Raw genomic sequence first — 18005 nt, forward strand, 5'->3', positions numbered from 1 at the left:
GGGAGCATGAAAATGACAGCTCACACGTTCTGCTCCAACGGCTGAATCTGAACACCCTTTCTGTGGCCCCACTCTCCTCCCCTTCCTTCCTCTTTTCACAGCACACCACTCCTTCTCTATGATTCTGAAGTGAGTGAGTGAGCAGCATATATGTACAAATGAAATCGGTATGTATGGGAAGGGGGTTCTGCAAAGTGTGGTCAGGGATTTAGCTATTAAATTAAAGGACAGGACCACTACCCGTCCCAGTGTGTCCAGGCAGAGGAAGACCATACAGTTTAGCTCGTGGTGCAAGTGGGAGGGCTCCAAAATTTGGAATCATTGTACTTTTTTTCCAAGGAAGCTGGGATGTGTATAGAAGAGATGGAAGACGGTTTACACCTGAACTGGAGGGGATCTGATATCATAGAACTATACAACCATAGAACATTCTAAAACAGAATCAGGCCTTTTGGCTCTTCTTGGCTCTGCCGAACCATTTTCCTGCCTAGTCCCACTGACCTGCACCTAGACCATATCCCTCCATATCCTTTCTCATCCACGTACCCGTCCAAGCTTTTCTTAAATGATAAAAGTGAGCTGCATTCAACACTTCAAATGGCAGCTCGTTCCACACTCCCCCTACACTCTGTGTGAATAAGCCCCACTAACGTGCCCTTTAAACTTTTCCCCTTCACCCTTAACCCATGCCCTTTGTTTCCTTTTTCTCCCCTAGCCGCAGTGGAAAAGGCCTGTTTGCATTCAATCTATCTATACCCAGCATAATTTTATGCACCTCTATCAGATCACCGCTCATTCTCCTGCGCTCCAGGGAATAAAGTCCTAACCTATTCAACCTTTCTCTGTAACTCAGTTTCTGAAGTCCCTGCAAAATCCTTGTAAACCTTCTCTGCACTCTTTCAACCTTATTAATATCCTTCCTGTTATTAGGTGACCAAAACTGCGCACAATACACCAAATTCCATATGCCTTATGTAACCTCCCCTTTACATTCCAACTCTTATACTCAGTACTTTGATTTATAAAGGCCAATCTACCAATAGCATTTTTTACAACCCTATCTACTTGTGACGCCACTTTTATGGAATTATGTATCTGTACTCCCAGATCCCTCTATTCTACTGCACTCCTCAATGTCCTACCATTTACTTTGTATGTTCTCCCTTGGTTTGACCTTCCGAAGTGCAATACCTCACACTTGTCCGCATTAAACTCCATCTGCCATTTTTCAGCCCATTCCTCCAACGGGTATAAATCCCTCTGCAAGCTTTGAAAACCGTCCTCACTGTCCACTACACCTCCAGTCTTTGTCTCATCAGCAAATGTGCTGATCCAATTTGCCACATTATCATCCAGATCATTGATATAGATGACAAATAACAATGGAACCAGCACTATTTCCCTGTGGCACACCACTAGTCACAAGCCTCCACTCAGAGTAGCAATCCTCCACTACCACTCTCGGCTTCTTCAATTGAGCCAAGGTCTAATCCAATTTACTACCTCACCATGTATATCTAGCGACTGAATCTTCCAAACTAATCTCCCATGCGGGACCTTGTCAAAGGCTTTACTGAAGTCCATGTATACAACATCCTCACCGTCATCAAGTTCCCTCTGAATAGTGAATACAGAAGAGAAGTATTCATTGAAGACCCCGAAGAGAAGTATTCATTGAAGACCCCGAAGAGAAGTATTCATTGAAGACCCCGAAGAGAAGTATTCATTGAGGACCTCTCTCACCTCCACAGCCTCCAGGCACAACTTCCCACCTTTATCTCTAATCGGTCCTATCCTCACTCCTCTCAAACTTTTGTTATTCACATAATTGAAGAATGCCTTCGGGTTTCCTTTACCCTTCTCGCCAAGGCCTTCCAAGGCCCCTTTCTTTGCTCTCCTACGACCCTTCTGAAGCTCCTTTCTTGCTAACCTATATTCCTCAATAGAACCATCTGATCCTTGCTTCCTAAAGCTCAAATATGCTGTCTTCTTCCATCCTGCTAGATTCTCCACCTCACTTCTCACCCATTGTTTCTTCACCCTACCATTCTTTACCTTCCTCACCAGGACAAATGTATTCGTTATATCCTGTAAAAGATCCCTAAACATCGACCACATGTCCATAGTACATTTCCCAGCAAAAGCTTCATCCCAATTCACACCTGCAAGTCCTAGCCTTATAGCCTCATAAGTTACCCTTCCCCAATTAAAAATGTTCCTGTCCTCTCTGATTCTACCCTTTTCCATGATAATGATAAAGGCCAGATGCTCGCCCACAGAGAGGTTTCTGATTTTGACCTGGCTCGTTACCTAATACTAGATCTAGTATGGCATTCCTCCTATTCAGCCTGTCTATATACTGTGACAGGAATCCGTCCTGGATGCACTTGAGAAACTCCGCCCCGTCTAAACCTTTGGAACGACTCAAATGCCTATCAATATTCGGTAAGTTAAAGTCACCCATGATAACAACCCTGTTATTGTTGTACCATCCCACAATCTGCCTCCAAATCTGCTCTACGGTATCTCTGTTACAACCAGGGGGCCAATACAATACTCCGAATAGAGTAACATCTCCCTTCCTGTACCTGACTTCCACCCATACTGACTCAAAAGAGGATCCTGCTACATTACCCACGCTTTCTGTAGCTGTAATATTATCCCTAACTAGTAATGCCACACCTGTCCCCATCCCCACCTCTCTGTTTATTTAAAACACTGGAATCCAGTTATTTTGAGAATCCATTCCTGCCTCTGTGCCAGCCAAGTCTTGGTAATGGTCACTACATCATAATTCCATGTATGCTTCCAGGCTCTCAGTTCATCTCTTATGTTTCTGATGCTTCTTGCATTGAAGTACACGCACTTTAGACCTTCTACCTTTATACATTTACACCCTTTATTCTATTTCCCTTTCCTCAAAGCCTCTCTATGTATTGGATCTGGCTTTACTGCAGGCACTATTCTTGCAGTTCTCGCATGACCGTTATCCTCCACCACCTCACTATCTGCTCTAACACTAAGGTTCCCCTCCCCCTGCAAATCTAGTTTAAACTTCCCGCAGCAGCACTAGCAAACCTTCACGCAAGGATGTTATTCCCCTCCATTTCAGGCGCCACCCGTCCCGTCGGAACCGGTCCCACCTTCCCTGGAAAGTGGCCCTATTGTCCAGAAACTTGAAGCCCTTCCTCCTGCACCAGCTCCTTAGCCACGTCAGCTGCATTATCCTCCTATTTCTAACCTCACTGGCACGTGGCACGGGTAGCAATCCTGAGATTGCAACCCTGGAGGTCCTGTCCTTCAAATCTGCACCTAACTCCCTAAACTCTCTTTGCAGGACCTCTTCCTTCTTTCTATCCACGTCATTGGTCCCTGCATGGACCAAGACACCCGGATGCTCACCCTCACTCTTTAGAATACTCAGAGCTCTTTCAGAGTTATCGCGGACCCTGGCACCAGGGAGGCAACAGAGCATCAGGGATCCTCGATCTGTCCCTTTAACTATCGATTCCTCTATCACCAATGCTCTCCTCTTTTCCCTCCTTAATTCTGAGCTGAGAGTCCAGACTCGGTGCCAGAAACGGAACCACTGTAACTTGTTCCTGGTACGTCTTCCTCACCAGCAGTATCCAAAACGGTATACTAATTGTTGATGGGAACGGCCGCAGGGGTGCTCTGCTCAGTCTGGCTATTCCCCTCCCCTCTCCTAAGAGTCACACAGCTATCTGCCTCCTGACATTTAGGGGTGACTTTATCCCTGTAACTCCTGTCTATTTCTGCCTTCGCTTCACGAATGATCCGAAGTTCATCCAGCTCCAGCTCCAGTTCCCTAACACGGTTTGCCAGGAGCTTCAGCTGGATGCACCTTTTACATGTGTAGTCATCAGGGAAAGCTGTGCTCGCCCTGACTTCCCACAAACTTGCAAACGGAGCACTCGACTGCCCTAACTGCTGCCTCCATTACCTAGTCCTGTTAATTAGAGGCCTCACCCGGCCTTACCTCACTCGAAGCAAGCTGGTCCTCAGCCTCTGCTCGCCGAAGCCCCTCGAGCCAAAACCTTCCTTACCTTTCTACCTCTACTCCGTCGCCGGCTACACCGTCGCCCACTCCGTTAATCATCTTGGTTTTTAAACTTTCCAGCTGCCTCACTTTCACGCGTTTGCGCAGTCGTACCCCGTTCAAACTGCAGAAGAAATGACCAATGACGGTGTTGATGGTGCTCCCCCTGTGGCTGAACCCTGGCAGTGCATGATAGGACTGTGTGGAGAGAGCTTCACTCAATGTCTCAGTGATTATGAAGTCATAACTTTCAATATAGTCCCGTCCTCGGGTTTAGATTCTAAATTGGAGCAAGACCAATTCTACTTTAGATCAGAATGGATCTGGAAAAAGTGAATTTGGACAAGTTGTTTTCTGGCGAAGGTGTACTTGGCAATTTGGATCCCATGTGCAGTTTCCTCTCAGTGTAGAAGGGAACGGTGTATACTGTGAAAAGTGGGATGTGTTGAAGGACAGAGAGACTTCGGTGTTCAATTCTGGGGAACACACACTGTGACTAGTGACCTATGCCAAGTGACTGACACACTACTCACCGTGACACCGACACACCCTCGCCGTGACACCGACACGTCCTTCATTGTGACACCGATTGTCCGACACACTGCACCATAATGCTGACACACTCCTCGCGGTCTCCATTACCCGCCCACCTCCCGTCTCTTCACTAGAAACCTACATATCCTCGTGCCGAATTCCCATCTTCATAACATTCCTCGTATGCGTCACACACCTTCACCTCTCCTACACTCAGCCTCTTTCCGTCATCCCACACATCCCCTATGCCCATCCATGTGTTCTCAGGGAAGTGAGATGAGGGAGTGTGAAAGTTCTTGTCTGTTGTCACACTTCCCTCTTTACCCCCGAATATGAATCTCCCGTTTCTGAATCTCTGCAATGCACCTTGTGGTCAGGCCGATCGTGTGGTTCCACCCCAACTTACTCCAGTGGCTGTAACCTCACCGCCCCTTCCCAGAAAAACGTTCTTCGCCCATTCCCGCCTTTGTTCTCCATACCCCAGGGGGATCGAGACGGACTTCACAAAACAACTGAACAGATAGCATGTGATGAGACGGCGTAGATGGAGCTTCCCCCTAGTGGCTGAACACTGACAGTGCATGATGCTGCTGTGTGGCGAGTGCTTCACTCAGTATCTAACTCCAGATGTGTGTGATGGTACTGCCTGTAGTGAGCTTCATTTCTTCTCTGACCCCGGGAATGTGTTCGGGATGGGGAAGAAGGAGCTCCTCTCTGTGTTTTTACCCGGAAGCGTGTCATGGGGCAATGCGGTGGGAGATTCAGCAGGGAATTGTGTGATGGGATGGTATGGAGTGAGCATCCCTCTGTGTATGAGTCAGAGAGACAGGTGATTTAGGTGTCTCCAAGCAAAGAGAAGGAGTGAAGTAAATATCACTCACACGGGTCGGTGATCGGCCATTAAAAAGCAGCGATTCACGGGCAGTATCAGCGTTTAAACAGCAACCACTCAGGGTCCGGGATTCATTCGCAAGGGCAAATAAAAATATGGTCGGTGCAAGTATAGAGGCCATTGTTGGAGTGGGCAGTGTTATCCTGGGGATTATTTACCTCTTAAACGCTTCAAGGAGCAGAGTCTTGTGTGAGAGAAGGCTCAAATCTTATGAGAGATTTGTTTTTGGTTTAATTATTGTATCCTTCTTCATAATTGCACAGAATGAACAGTACGCATGCCTGGCTATAGAGTTATAGCTATATCACAACTACAGCATGAAAACAGTCCATTTCGGCCCATCTGGCCCGTGCCGAACGCTTACTCTCACCTGGTCCCACCGACCTGCACTCAGCCCATAACCCTCCATTCCTTTCCTGTCCATATACCTATCCAATTTTACTTTAAATGACAATACCGAACCTGCCTCTACCACTTCCACTGGAAGCTCGTTCCACACAGCTATCACTCTCCGAGTAAAGAAGTTCCCCCTCGTGTTACCCCTAAACTTTTGCCCCCTAACTCTCAGCTCATGTCCTCTTGTTTGAATCTCCCCTACTCTCAATGGAAAAAGCCAATCCACGTCCATATCTACCGCCTCATAATTTTAAATACCTCTACTATGTCCCCCCTCAAACTTCTGCGCTCCAAAGAATAAAGACCTAACTTTTTCAACCTTTCTCTGTAACTTTGGTGCTGAAACCCAGGAAACATTCTAGTAAATCTCCTCTGTACTCTCTCATTTTTTTGACATCTTTCCTATAATTTGGTGACCAGAACTGCACACAATATTCCAAATGCGGACTTACCAATGCCTTGTACAATTTTAACATTACATCCCAACTCCTATACTCAATGCTCTGATTTATAAAGGTCAGCATACCAAAAGCTTTCTTCACCACCCTATCCAGATGAGATTCCACCTTCAGGGAACAATGCACCATTATTCCTAGATCACTCTTTTCTACAGCATTCCTCAATGCCCTACCATTTACCATGTATGTCCTACTTTGATTATTCCTACCAAAATGTAGCACCTCAAACTTATCAGCATTAAACTCCATCTGTCATCTTTCAACTCACACTTCTAACTGGCTTAAATCAGTCTGCAAGCTTTGACAAACTTCTTCATTATGCACAACACCACCTCTCTTAGTATCATCTGCATGCTATCCAATCCAATTTACAACCCCATCATCCAGTTCATTAATGTATATGACAAACAACATTGGACCCAGTACAGATCCCTGAGGCACACCGCTAGTCACCGGCCTCCAACCTGGCAAACAGTTATCCACCACTACTCTCTGGCATCTCCCATCCGGCCACTGTTGAATCCATTTTACTACTTTAATATAAATACCTAACGATTGAACGTTCCTGACTATCCTTCCATGCGGAACCTTGTCAAAGGAGTTACTGAAGTCCATATAGACAACAATCTCTGCTTTCTCCACGTCAACTTTCCTGCTTCAAAAAATTCAAAATAGTTGAATGCTCCTCTTGCAAGCGGAGACCTCAGTGTCTCTGACGACTTCACCTGTGAAAATTGCATCTGGATGCAGCTTCTAACACTCGGTGTTAAGGAGCTGGATCTGGAACTGGATGAACTCAGGGTTATTCGGGAAGCTGAGCGGGTGGTAACGAGGGCATATTGGGAAGTAGGTAGACCCACCGTGTAGGACAGAGGAAACAGGGTGATAGTCTGGAGGCTGAAAGCGGTTAAAAAGCCAGAGCAGAATATATTGTGGCCAAATTCCTCGGCAACAGGTGGATTGGGAGAAGCTATTTTCTTGAAAAGGTCTCCTTGGTAATTTGAAGCCGAAGCGCCATTTAACCTCAGTGCCCAAGGGACAGGCCCAGACCATCAATAGTGGAAAGGGCTGACGGAGATAGAGATTTCGGTGTACACGGTTGGGATACACACATTGTGAATGCTGAGGACAGCCGAGGAAACGAGCGACAGGAATTGGGACAGAGTTTGACGGTTCCGAGTGCACACATTGGGGTCTAGTCTCCCGCTTGCGGGAAGAGTGTTTTGGGGTCTTCGGAGAGAATGCAGAAGAAATTCACAGTGACACTGCCTGGAATATATAATATAATCTCTAAACAGATAGACCAGACAGACTGTGCGTTCCTCCAGAGCGGCGGAGTCTGAGGTGCGGGAGACTGATACAGGTCTGTATAATTACAAGGGACATAGGTCGAAGAGACAACTAGTATATTAGTCTAGAGCGGCGGAGACTGAGGTGGGAGGAGATACAGGTCTATATCATTATGAATGATACAGGGAGCCCGGACAGACGGTATATTAGTCTAGAGCGGCGGAGACTGAGGTGGGAGGAGATACAGGTCTGTATCATTATGAGTGACACAGGGAGACCAGACAGACGGTGTATTAGTCTACAGCGGCGGAGTCTGAGGGGGGTGGTGATACAGGTCTATATCATTATGAGAGATACAGGGAGACCAGACAGACGATGTTTTTTTCTGGAGCGGTGACAGGCAGGAGCGTGTACAGGCATTGGAGGGAGATGGACATTGCGTAGGCAGAAAGGATTTCACTGGTATAGCACATAATTCTGTCCGAAGAGCCTGTTCTTTTCTGTCATTTCCGTTCAATGCTCTTCAGGGCGGGGACTGATTTGAACTCGGAGAGTGGAAAGAGCAGGGGTGGGGTAGATCAGGGAAAATGACGATTAACAAAGTCGAGGAACGATTTTTCCACAGACGACATGGGAAGTGAACGACCCGCAAGGAGAGACCGATCGGACTCAAGCATATGGCTAATCTGCGTTTTAACAGCGACCCTCATTATCACGGGTATCTGCTGGAGGATTCATGGTGAGTTTCACACCGGTCGCAACGACCAAACCGCAGAGAATATAAATGGCCACTGTAACAGCGACACATTCCTAACATTACCCCGAAACACCCTTCACTCTGATACCAAGACACCCCTCACTGTGGTACTGACGGGCCGCTTACAATGACTACGACACATCCCTCACCGTGATCCCGACACAATCCCCATGAACACATCGCTCAACGTGATACCGACACACAACTGACAATCAAGAACCATAGAACATTACAGCGCAGAAACAGGCCTTTTGGCCCTTCTTGGCTGTACCGAAGCATTCTTACTGCCTCGTCCCACTGACCTGCACCTGGACCATATCCCTGCATACCCCTCTCATCCATGTATCTGTCCAAGATTTTCTTAAATGATGAAAGTGAGCCTGCATTCATCACTTCGAATGGCAGCTGTTTCCACACTCCCCCTACTCTACTCTCCGTGTGAAGATGCCCCAACTAGAGTTAGGGTGTAGAGTTGGGTAAGGGAGAAATACAAAGAGATCTCGGAGTCCTTGTTCATCAGTCACTGAAGGTGAATGAGCAAGTGCAGCAGGCAGTGAAGAAGGCTAATGGAATGTTGACCTTTATTACAAAGGGAATTGAGTACAAGAGCAAGGAAATCCTCTTGCATTTGTACAGAGCCCTGGTGAGACCACACCTGGAGTATTGTGTACAGTTTTGGTCACCAGGGTTACGGAAGGACATCCTGGCTGTAGAGGAAGTGCAGCGTAGATTCACGAGGTTAATTCCTGGGATGTCTGGACTGTCTTACGCAGAGAGGTTAGAGAGACTGGGCTTGTACACGCTGGAATTAAGGAGATTGAGAGGGGATCTGATTGAAACATATAATATTATTAAGGGATTGGACAAGATAGAGGCAGGAAAAATGTTCCAGATGCTGGTAGAGTCCAGTACCAGAGGGCATGGTTTGAGAATAAGGGGTAGGTCATTTAGGACAGAGTTAAGGGAAAACTTCTTCTCCCAGAGAGTTGTGTGGGTCTGGAATGCACTGCCTCGGAAGGTAGTGGACGCCAATTCTCTGGATGCTTTCAAGAAGGAGCTAGATAGCTATCTTATGGATAGGGAAATCAAGGGATATGGGCACAAGGCAGGAACCGGGTATTGATAGTAATTGATCAGCCATGATCACAAAATGGCGGTGCAGGCTCGAAGGGCCGAATGGTCTACTTCTGCACCTATTGTCTATTGTGCCCTTTAATCTTTCCCCCTTCATCCTTAACCCATGTCGCTTGTGTCTTTTTTCTCCCCTAACCTCAGTGGAAAAAGCCTTCTTGCATTCACTCTATCTATATACACCATAATTTTATATACCTCTTTCAAATCTCCCCTCATTCTTCAACGCTGCATTGAATGAAGTCCGAAACTATTCAACCTTTCTCTGTAACTCAATTTCTCAAGACGCGCAACATTCTTGTAACCTTATCTGCACTCTTTCAAACTTATTAATATCTTTCCTCTAATTAGGTGATCAAAACTACACGCAACACTCAAATTCGGCCTCATCAATGTCTTATAAAAACTCGCCATAACTTTCGAACTCTTATTCTCAGTCCTTTGATTTATAAAGGCCAATGTGCCGAAAGCACTGTTTACAACGCTATCTACCTGTGACGCTACTTTTAGGAAATTATGTATCTGTATTCACAGATCCCTGTGTTCTACTGCACTCCTCAGTGTCCTACCATTTACATTGTATGTTCTACCTTGGTTTTTACTTCCGAGGTGCAATACCTCACAATTGTCTGCATTAAACTCCATCTTCCATTTGCCATCCCATTTTTCCAAGTGGTCCAATTCCCTCTGCCAGCTTTCAAAATCTTCCTCACTGTCCACTACACTTCCAATCTTTGTATCATCAGTAAATTTGCTGATCCAATTCACCACGTTGTCATCCAGATCATTGATATAGATGACAAATAACAATGGACCCAGCACTGATCCCTGTGGCACATCACTAGTCACAGGCGTGCACTCAATGAAGCAATCCTCCACTACCACTCTCTGGCTTCTCCCATTGCGCCAATATCTCATCCAATTTACTGATTCACTTTATATATCCAAGGACCCTATTCTTATTCGCTTTGCATTTAATCCTGACAGGAATACACAAACTGTACTCTCAAAATTTCTCCTTTGAAGTCCTCCCACTTACCAATCACATCTTTGCGAGAGAACAACCTGTCCCAATCCACGCTTTTTCGATCCCTTCTCATTTCTTCAAATTTGCCCTTTTTCCAGTTTAGTACCTCAACCCGAAAACCTGATCTATCTTTATCCATGACCAAGCTGAAAATAATTGTGTTATGATCACTAGACACAAAGTGTTCCCCTGCACACACTCCCGTCACTTGTCCTAACTCGTTTCCTAATAGGAAATCTAATATTGCATCCTATCTGGTTGGTACCTCTATATATTGATTTAGAAAACTTTCCTGAATACACTTTATAAACTCTGACCGGTCTAGATCTTTAACAGTATGGGAGCTCCAATCAATATGTGGAAAATTAAAATCTTCTACTAACAAAACTTTATGATTAGGGTTGTCTGCTATCTCTCTCCAGTTTTGCAGCCCCAAATCTCGCTGACTATTGGGTGGTCTATAATACAATCCCATTAATGTAGTCATAACATTCCTGTTTCTCAGCTCCACCCATATGACCTCGGTAGACAAGCTCTCTAATCTTTCTTGCCTGACGACTACAATAACATTTTCCCTGACTAGCAATTCCAACACCCACCCTTCATCCCTTTGCCTGTACCACCTTTCAAACATCGTATCCCAGGAACATGAAGCTGCTAGTCCTGCCCCTACTATAGACAAGTTTCGCTAATGGCTATAAAGTCATAATTCCATGTGTTAATCCATGCGCTCAGCTCGTCTGCCTTCCTCAAAATACTCCTCGCTTTTAAATAGGCACATCGCAGAAGATTACTCCCAGCCCACCCAACCCTTGTTTTTAAACCTAATTTAAATCTAGTTTAAACATTCCTCAATAGCACTAGCAAACCTCCCTGCAATGATATGGGGCTCCCTGTAGTTCAGGTGTAACCCGTCTCTCTTGTACAGGTCCCACCTACCCAGAGGAGGTCCTAAAGATCCAAAAATCTGAAACCCTGCCCCCTACACCAGTTCCTCAACCAGGAGTTCCTCCTCCAGAGTAGCCTACACTTACTCTCACCGGAACGTGGCACAGGAAGCAATCTTGCGATCACTACCTTCGAGGTCCTGCTTTTTAACTTCCTACCAAGCTGTCTATACTCACTCTTCAGGCGCACTTCACTCTTTCTTCCTACGTCATTGGTACCGATGAGAACCATGGCAACCGGCTGCTCATCCTCCCACTTCAGAATGCTGTGCAAAAGATCAGAGACATCCCTGACCCTGGCACCCCGCAGGCAACAAACCATCCGGGATTCTCTGTCATGACTACAGAACCTCCTGTGTGTACCTCAACTATCGAGTCCATTATCACTACCGCTCTCCTCATCTGCCCCCTCCCTTCTGCACTGCAGAACCAGACTCAGTGTCAGAGATCCGGCAGCCGCAGCTTGTCCCGGGTAAGTCATCCCTTCCAACAATATCCAAATCTGTATACATGTTGTTGAGGGGAATGGCCACAGGGGATCCCTGCTCTGTCTGCCCTTTCCCCCTCCCTCGCCTGACGATAACCCAATTACCTGTGCCCTGCTTCTTTGCCGTAACTACCTCCCTGAAACTACTTCGTATAAACTCCTCATTCTCTTGAATGATCCGAAGGTCATCCAGCTCCTGCTCCGGTTCCCTATCGCGGTTTGTTGGGAGCTGCATTTGGATGCACTTCCTGAAAGGTGTCGTTGTCAGGGACAGCGGACGTCTCCCTGACTTCCCCCATCCTGAAAGAAGAGCATTCCTGCATCCTGCCTGGCATTCTCTCTACTCTAAACTAACGAAACAAAACTTACCGGAACCTACATTTGATAAGGTTCCACACGGTAGGCTTATTCAGAAAGACAGAAGACATGGGCTCCAGGGAAGTTTGGCCAGGTGGATGCAGAGTTGGCTTGCCTGAAGAAAGCAGAGGGTAGTGGTGGAGGGAGTACATTCGGATTGCAGGGCCGTGACTAGTGGAGTCCCACAATGTCGGTTTTGGGACCCCTACTTCTTGTGAATTTTATTAACGACCTGGATGTGGGGGTAGAAGTCTGGTTTGGCAAGTTTTCAAACGACACGAAGGTTTGTGGTGCTGTGGATCGCGTGGAGGATTGTCAAAGATTTGCAGAGAGACATTGACAAGATGCAGAAGTGGGCTGAGAAGCGGCAGATGCAGTTCCTCTCGGAGAAGTGTGAGGTGGTACACTTCGGAAGACAAACTGTAAGACAGAGTACAGTGTAAATGGCAGGATAACTGGTTCTGTGGAGGAGCCGAGGGTTCTGCGGGTATATGTCCACAGATCCCTGAAAGCTGCCTCACAGGTAGATAGGGTAGTTAAGAAAGCTTATGGAGTGTTACCTTTCATTAGTCGCGGGAGAGTTTAAGAGTCGCGAGGTAATGATGCAGCTCCATAAAACACTGGTTAGGCCACACTTGGAGTACTGTGTCCAGTTCTGGTCCCCTCACTAGAAGAAGGATGTGGATGCATTTGAAAGGGTACAGAGGAGATTTACCAGGATGCTGCCTGGTTTAGAGAGTATGCATTATGAACAGAGATTAAGAGAGTTAGGGCTTTACACTTTGGAGAGAATGAGGATGAGAGGAGACTTGATAGAGGTATACAAGATATTAAGAGGAATAGATAGAATGGAAAGCCAGATCTTCCCAAGGGCACCACTGCTGAATACAAAAAGATATGGCTTTATGGTAAGGGGTGGGAAGTTCAAGGGGGATATCAGAGCAAGGGTTTTTACTCAGAGTGTGGTTGGCGCGTGGAATGCACTGCCTGAATCAGTGGTGGAGGCAGATAGACTAGTTTAATTTAAGAGACTACCAGACAGGTACATGGAGGAACTTGAAATGGGGGTTTATATGGGACGCTTGGTTTAAGCGTCGACAAAACGTTGTGGGCCGAAAGGATTGTACTGTATTATTCTATGTTATAAGTTCCTTCAGACGGACAAACAGTAACCGTGATATAAACACGGCCTTTACAGTAACACAATCAAGACTCGCCCTGACACCGACACGCCATTCACCATAACATCAACAATGCTGTTACCGTAGCACGGTCACGACCTTCAACGAGACACAGATACACTCCTAACCGCGACACTGACACGAACATCGCCGTGACACACACGTGACAGTCACACTGATCGCATGGTACCCTTCCGCTGCCGCTATTACTGATAAACTCCTCAATGGGACACTGAAACACACCTCACAGTGACACCGACACGCTCTTCACCGTGACACTAAAGTACCGTACACTGTGACATATTCACGCTCCTCAATGTGATCAGCTGCGCCCCGCACCGTGACAAAGACTCAGAAGTCACTGTAACACCCCATACCGTGACGGTATCACCCCTCAACATTACACAAATGCACTGCCCACTGAGGCAATTACCCGCACCTCACCTTGACACAGGCAAACCCCTGAACGTGATACCAACACCAAAATTCACAATGACACCGCCATAGTACTCTCTGTGAGACCATCACACACGTCATCGTGACCCACTCACACAAACTGTGGCCAGGACATATTCCTCACCGTGACACAGATACACCCCTGTCTGTGAGACCAGCACACGCCACACCGTGACACAGATACTCCATCCACGGTGACAACACAAGGCCCCTCACCCTGACATTTTTCTCGTCTTGACATCGAGATACACTTCATTGTGACCCGGCAAATCTCCCGCCGGGGCACAGAATCTCCTATCACAGTGACACGGACACGTTCCTCACAGCAACTCGGACATGCCCCGCACGACACTGACGCAGACCCCCATGGTAACAACAAAACCTTCACCGGGGCATTGATATAGCCCTCAGAGTGACACAGACACGCCCCTCAAGGTGGCGTCGACGCCTCTCTCTGTGCCACCAGCACATCCTTCACTGTGACACACTTCACCGTGACACTGACACAACACTCTCTGTGGCCCGTTCGGTAGCGTGACGCTGACTCACGTGTCACTGTAAACGCTAAACATCCTTCACCATCTCTCTCAGTATCACAGATTCGTCAGTCTAAGGTCACCTCCGATCGAAACAACCATGAGTTAAACTCATCCCTTCAATCCATGCTTTCTTCGCTTAACTGTAATCTGTCTTTTCTTAAAGGAATTCACAACAATTTCCGTCACCAGTTCACTGAGATGGAAACGAAGTACAGATCTGTCAACGAAACCAAGGCTCAAATCTGTGAATTGTTGACCAGCAGAAGAGGTGAGACATCATCCCCCTCTTTCACCCGCTCCTCATCACAGGGCAGGCATGGAGAGAGGAAGCGTCACTCTATGCTTGACATCGGAAGTGTGTGAAGAGATGGTATGGAGGGTGATTCACTCTGCCTTTGAGCCGGTGACTGTGTGATGGGGTTGCGTGGAGGAAGTTTCACTCTATCACTGAATGCAGGAGAGTGTAATGGAAAATTGTGGAGGTGGAATCACTCTGTGTCTGACCCCGGGAGTGTGTGGTGAGAAGTGTGGAGGGAGATTCACTCTGTGTCTGACCCCGGGCGTGTGTGGTGAAACGGCGTGGCGGGAGTAACACCCAGATTCTGACCCCGGAGGGAGCTTCACTTCGTGTTTGATTCGGGGGTCTCTGATGGGACGGCGTGGAGGGAGCATCGCTCTGTTTCTGACACACTGAGTGTGTGATAGGATGGTGTAGCGCGAGGATCCTTCTGAGTCTGTCTCCGTGAGTGTATCAGTGGAGGGGCAGAAGTAGCCTCATTCTGTGCATGACTGGAGAGCCTGTGATGGATTATTTGGAGGGAACTTCACTCTGTGCCTGATCCTGTCAATCTGAGATGGGAAATTGTGGAGGGAACTCCATTTCGTGTTTCTCCCCGGGCGTGGGCGATAGGAAAGTGTGCAGGGAGATTCACTCTGTGTCTCACTGTTTCTTGTTCCTGATTTCCAGACCAAACGTGTTCAAAGAACTGTGTCACAAATACAGACCGGCGTTATTACGTATCCAAGTTTACAACATCTTTCTACAGAGCGAGGAAAGAATGTTCAAACCGTAACTTCAGTCTGGTCGAAGTCAATTCGAGGGATGAAGTGGTATGTGAGACAGCACGAGAAGATCCCACAGTAACACAGGAATCATCACACACCCTCCGACACAGAATGAATCTCCCTCCACACCCTCCCATCACACACTCCCGGGATCAGACACAGAGTGAATCTCCGTCCACACCGTCCTATCACACACTGCCGGGATCAGACACATGGCGAAATTCCCTCCACACCATACAATCAGATGCGACCGGGGTTAGACACAGACTGAGGCTCTTTCCACACCGTCTCACCAACACACTCCCGCATTCTGTCACACTGAGAAGCTTCCTACACACGGTCCCATCACACACTCCCGGGGTCAGACACAGAGTGAATCTCCCTCCACACCGTCCCATCACAAACTCCCGGGGTCAGACACCGAGTGAATCTCCCTGCACACGGTCCCATCACACTCTCCCGGAGTCAGAGACAGAGTGAATAACCCTCCACACAGTCCCTTCATGCACTCCCGGGGTCAGACACAGAGTGAATCTCCCTCCACACCGTCCCATCACACACTCCCGGGGTCAGACTCACAGTGAATCTCCCTCTTCACCGTCCTATCACACACTCCCGGGATCAGACACATGGCGAAACTCCCTCCACACCATACAATCAGATATTACCGGGGTTAGACACAGACTGAAGCTCCCTCCAGACCGACTCATCACACACTCCCGGTGTCTGTCACAATTAGAAGCTTCCTACACACGGTCCGATCACACACTTCCGGGGTCAGACACAGAGTGAATCTCCCTCCACACAGTCCGATCACACATTCCCGGGATCAGACACAGAGTGTATCTCCCTGCACACGGTCTCATCGCACTCTCCCGGGGTCAGAGACAGTGTGAATCTCCCTGCACACCGTCCCATCACACACACCAGGTATCAGACACCGAGTGAATCTTCCTGCACACGGTCCCATCACACATTCCCGGGATCAGACACAGAGTGTATCTCCCTGCACACGGTCCCATCACACTCTCCCGTGCTCAGAGACAGAGTGAATCTCCCTGCACACGGTCCAATCACACACTCCCGGGGTCTGACACAGAGTGAATCTCCCTCCGCACCATCCCATCACGCTCTCCCGTAAACGGTTTTCGATTCTCGGCATTAATGAAAGGAATTTAATTTTACAGAGTTTTGTTTTTGACTCTCTTGTCCGCTGGAACGTTACTTACTGTGTTGGAAAATGCGCGAACGGGTGAGATTTGGACTGATCTGTGAGTGGGAGATGGGGAATGAGGGGAGAAAATGGGATTTGTTTACGGACTGAAGTAGGATTGTGAGAAGAGGGTGGGGTACTGGAATTTGTTTTCGGGAGATGATGATACAAGTGGAATATTTTAGGGAGCGATACGTGTCTGTCACAGGACAGGGCAGTGAAATACTTTTGCCGATTGTCAGTGGGCTCCGGAGATTATTTCCCTGGGATTATTTTGGATACTGACGCAGTGCTGCGGGGATTGGGAGATGCAGTGGAATCAGTTTGGGGTCTGACACTGATCTGGGGGTAGAGAGTGGGACAACTGGATTAGTTTGGAGACCGATACGGGGATGTGGGTACAGAGTCGGTCAGTGGGCCCAGTCTGCTGACTGACACAGGGCTTAGGGAGCAGTGAGAGGCAATGGGATTAACCTGGAGACGGACATAAACTGTCGGGCGGGAGAGGAGCCGTGGGATGTAATTTTGGGACCGACAGAGGGTTGCAGGATCAGATTGTGCCAATGGGATTAATTCCGGAACCGCGTACGTCTGTGGGGTTTGGGATATTTGGATTTGTTTGGGGACTGAAATAGATCTGACGGGAGAAATTGGTGTGTTCGATTCGCACCGGGACTGCCACAGGACTGTGGAGACCGCGGGACGACCGAACGGTGGCTGTGGGGGAGGTGGTGTAGTTGGATTAATCTGTCGACTAACACAGAGCAGTGGGGAGACATTGGGACACTGGAATTATTTTAGGAACGACACAAGGCTGTGGTTATTGCCCGGATTTAATGGGATTAGATTGGCGACGGGCTCGTGTTCCGCCGGATCTGTTTTGTCTCTGTTCACATTTTTTAACCATTTATTGATAGGGATGATGCCACTGGTCTGCTGTACAATGTGTCCTCCGGAAGGTGCTCCTGCAGTGCATGCACATCGAGTGGAGGGAGTGACTATTGCCTTGATGATAAACACCATTTCATCTGCGTGAAGTCTGCCCCCTGCTGGCCGGATATTCCTGAAAAGATCCAGCTTCTCTGTCAACAGCCCGTAGAGCCGACTTGAATCAAATGATTACCCTGTCTTTCCCTTCCTTATCCCTCCTCCACTCTCACTCAGCCCATCCTCTCAAAATCCTCCCTGCAGTCTCTGTCCCTACCTGCTACTATA

The sequence above is a fragment of the Hemitrygon akajei genome, unplaced genomic scaffold (assembly GCF_048418815.1).
Source record: "Hemitrygon akajei unplaced genomic scaffold, sHemAka1.3 Scf000036, whole genome shotgun sequence".
Taxonomy (NCBI): Eukaryota; Metazoa; Chordata; class Chondrichthyes; order Myliobatiformes; family Dasyatidae; genus Hemitrygon; species Hemitrygon akajei.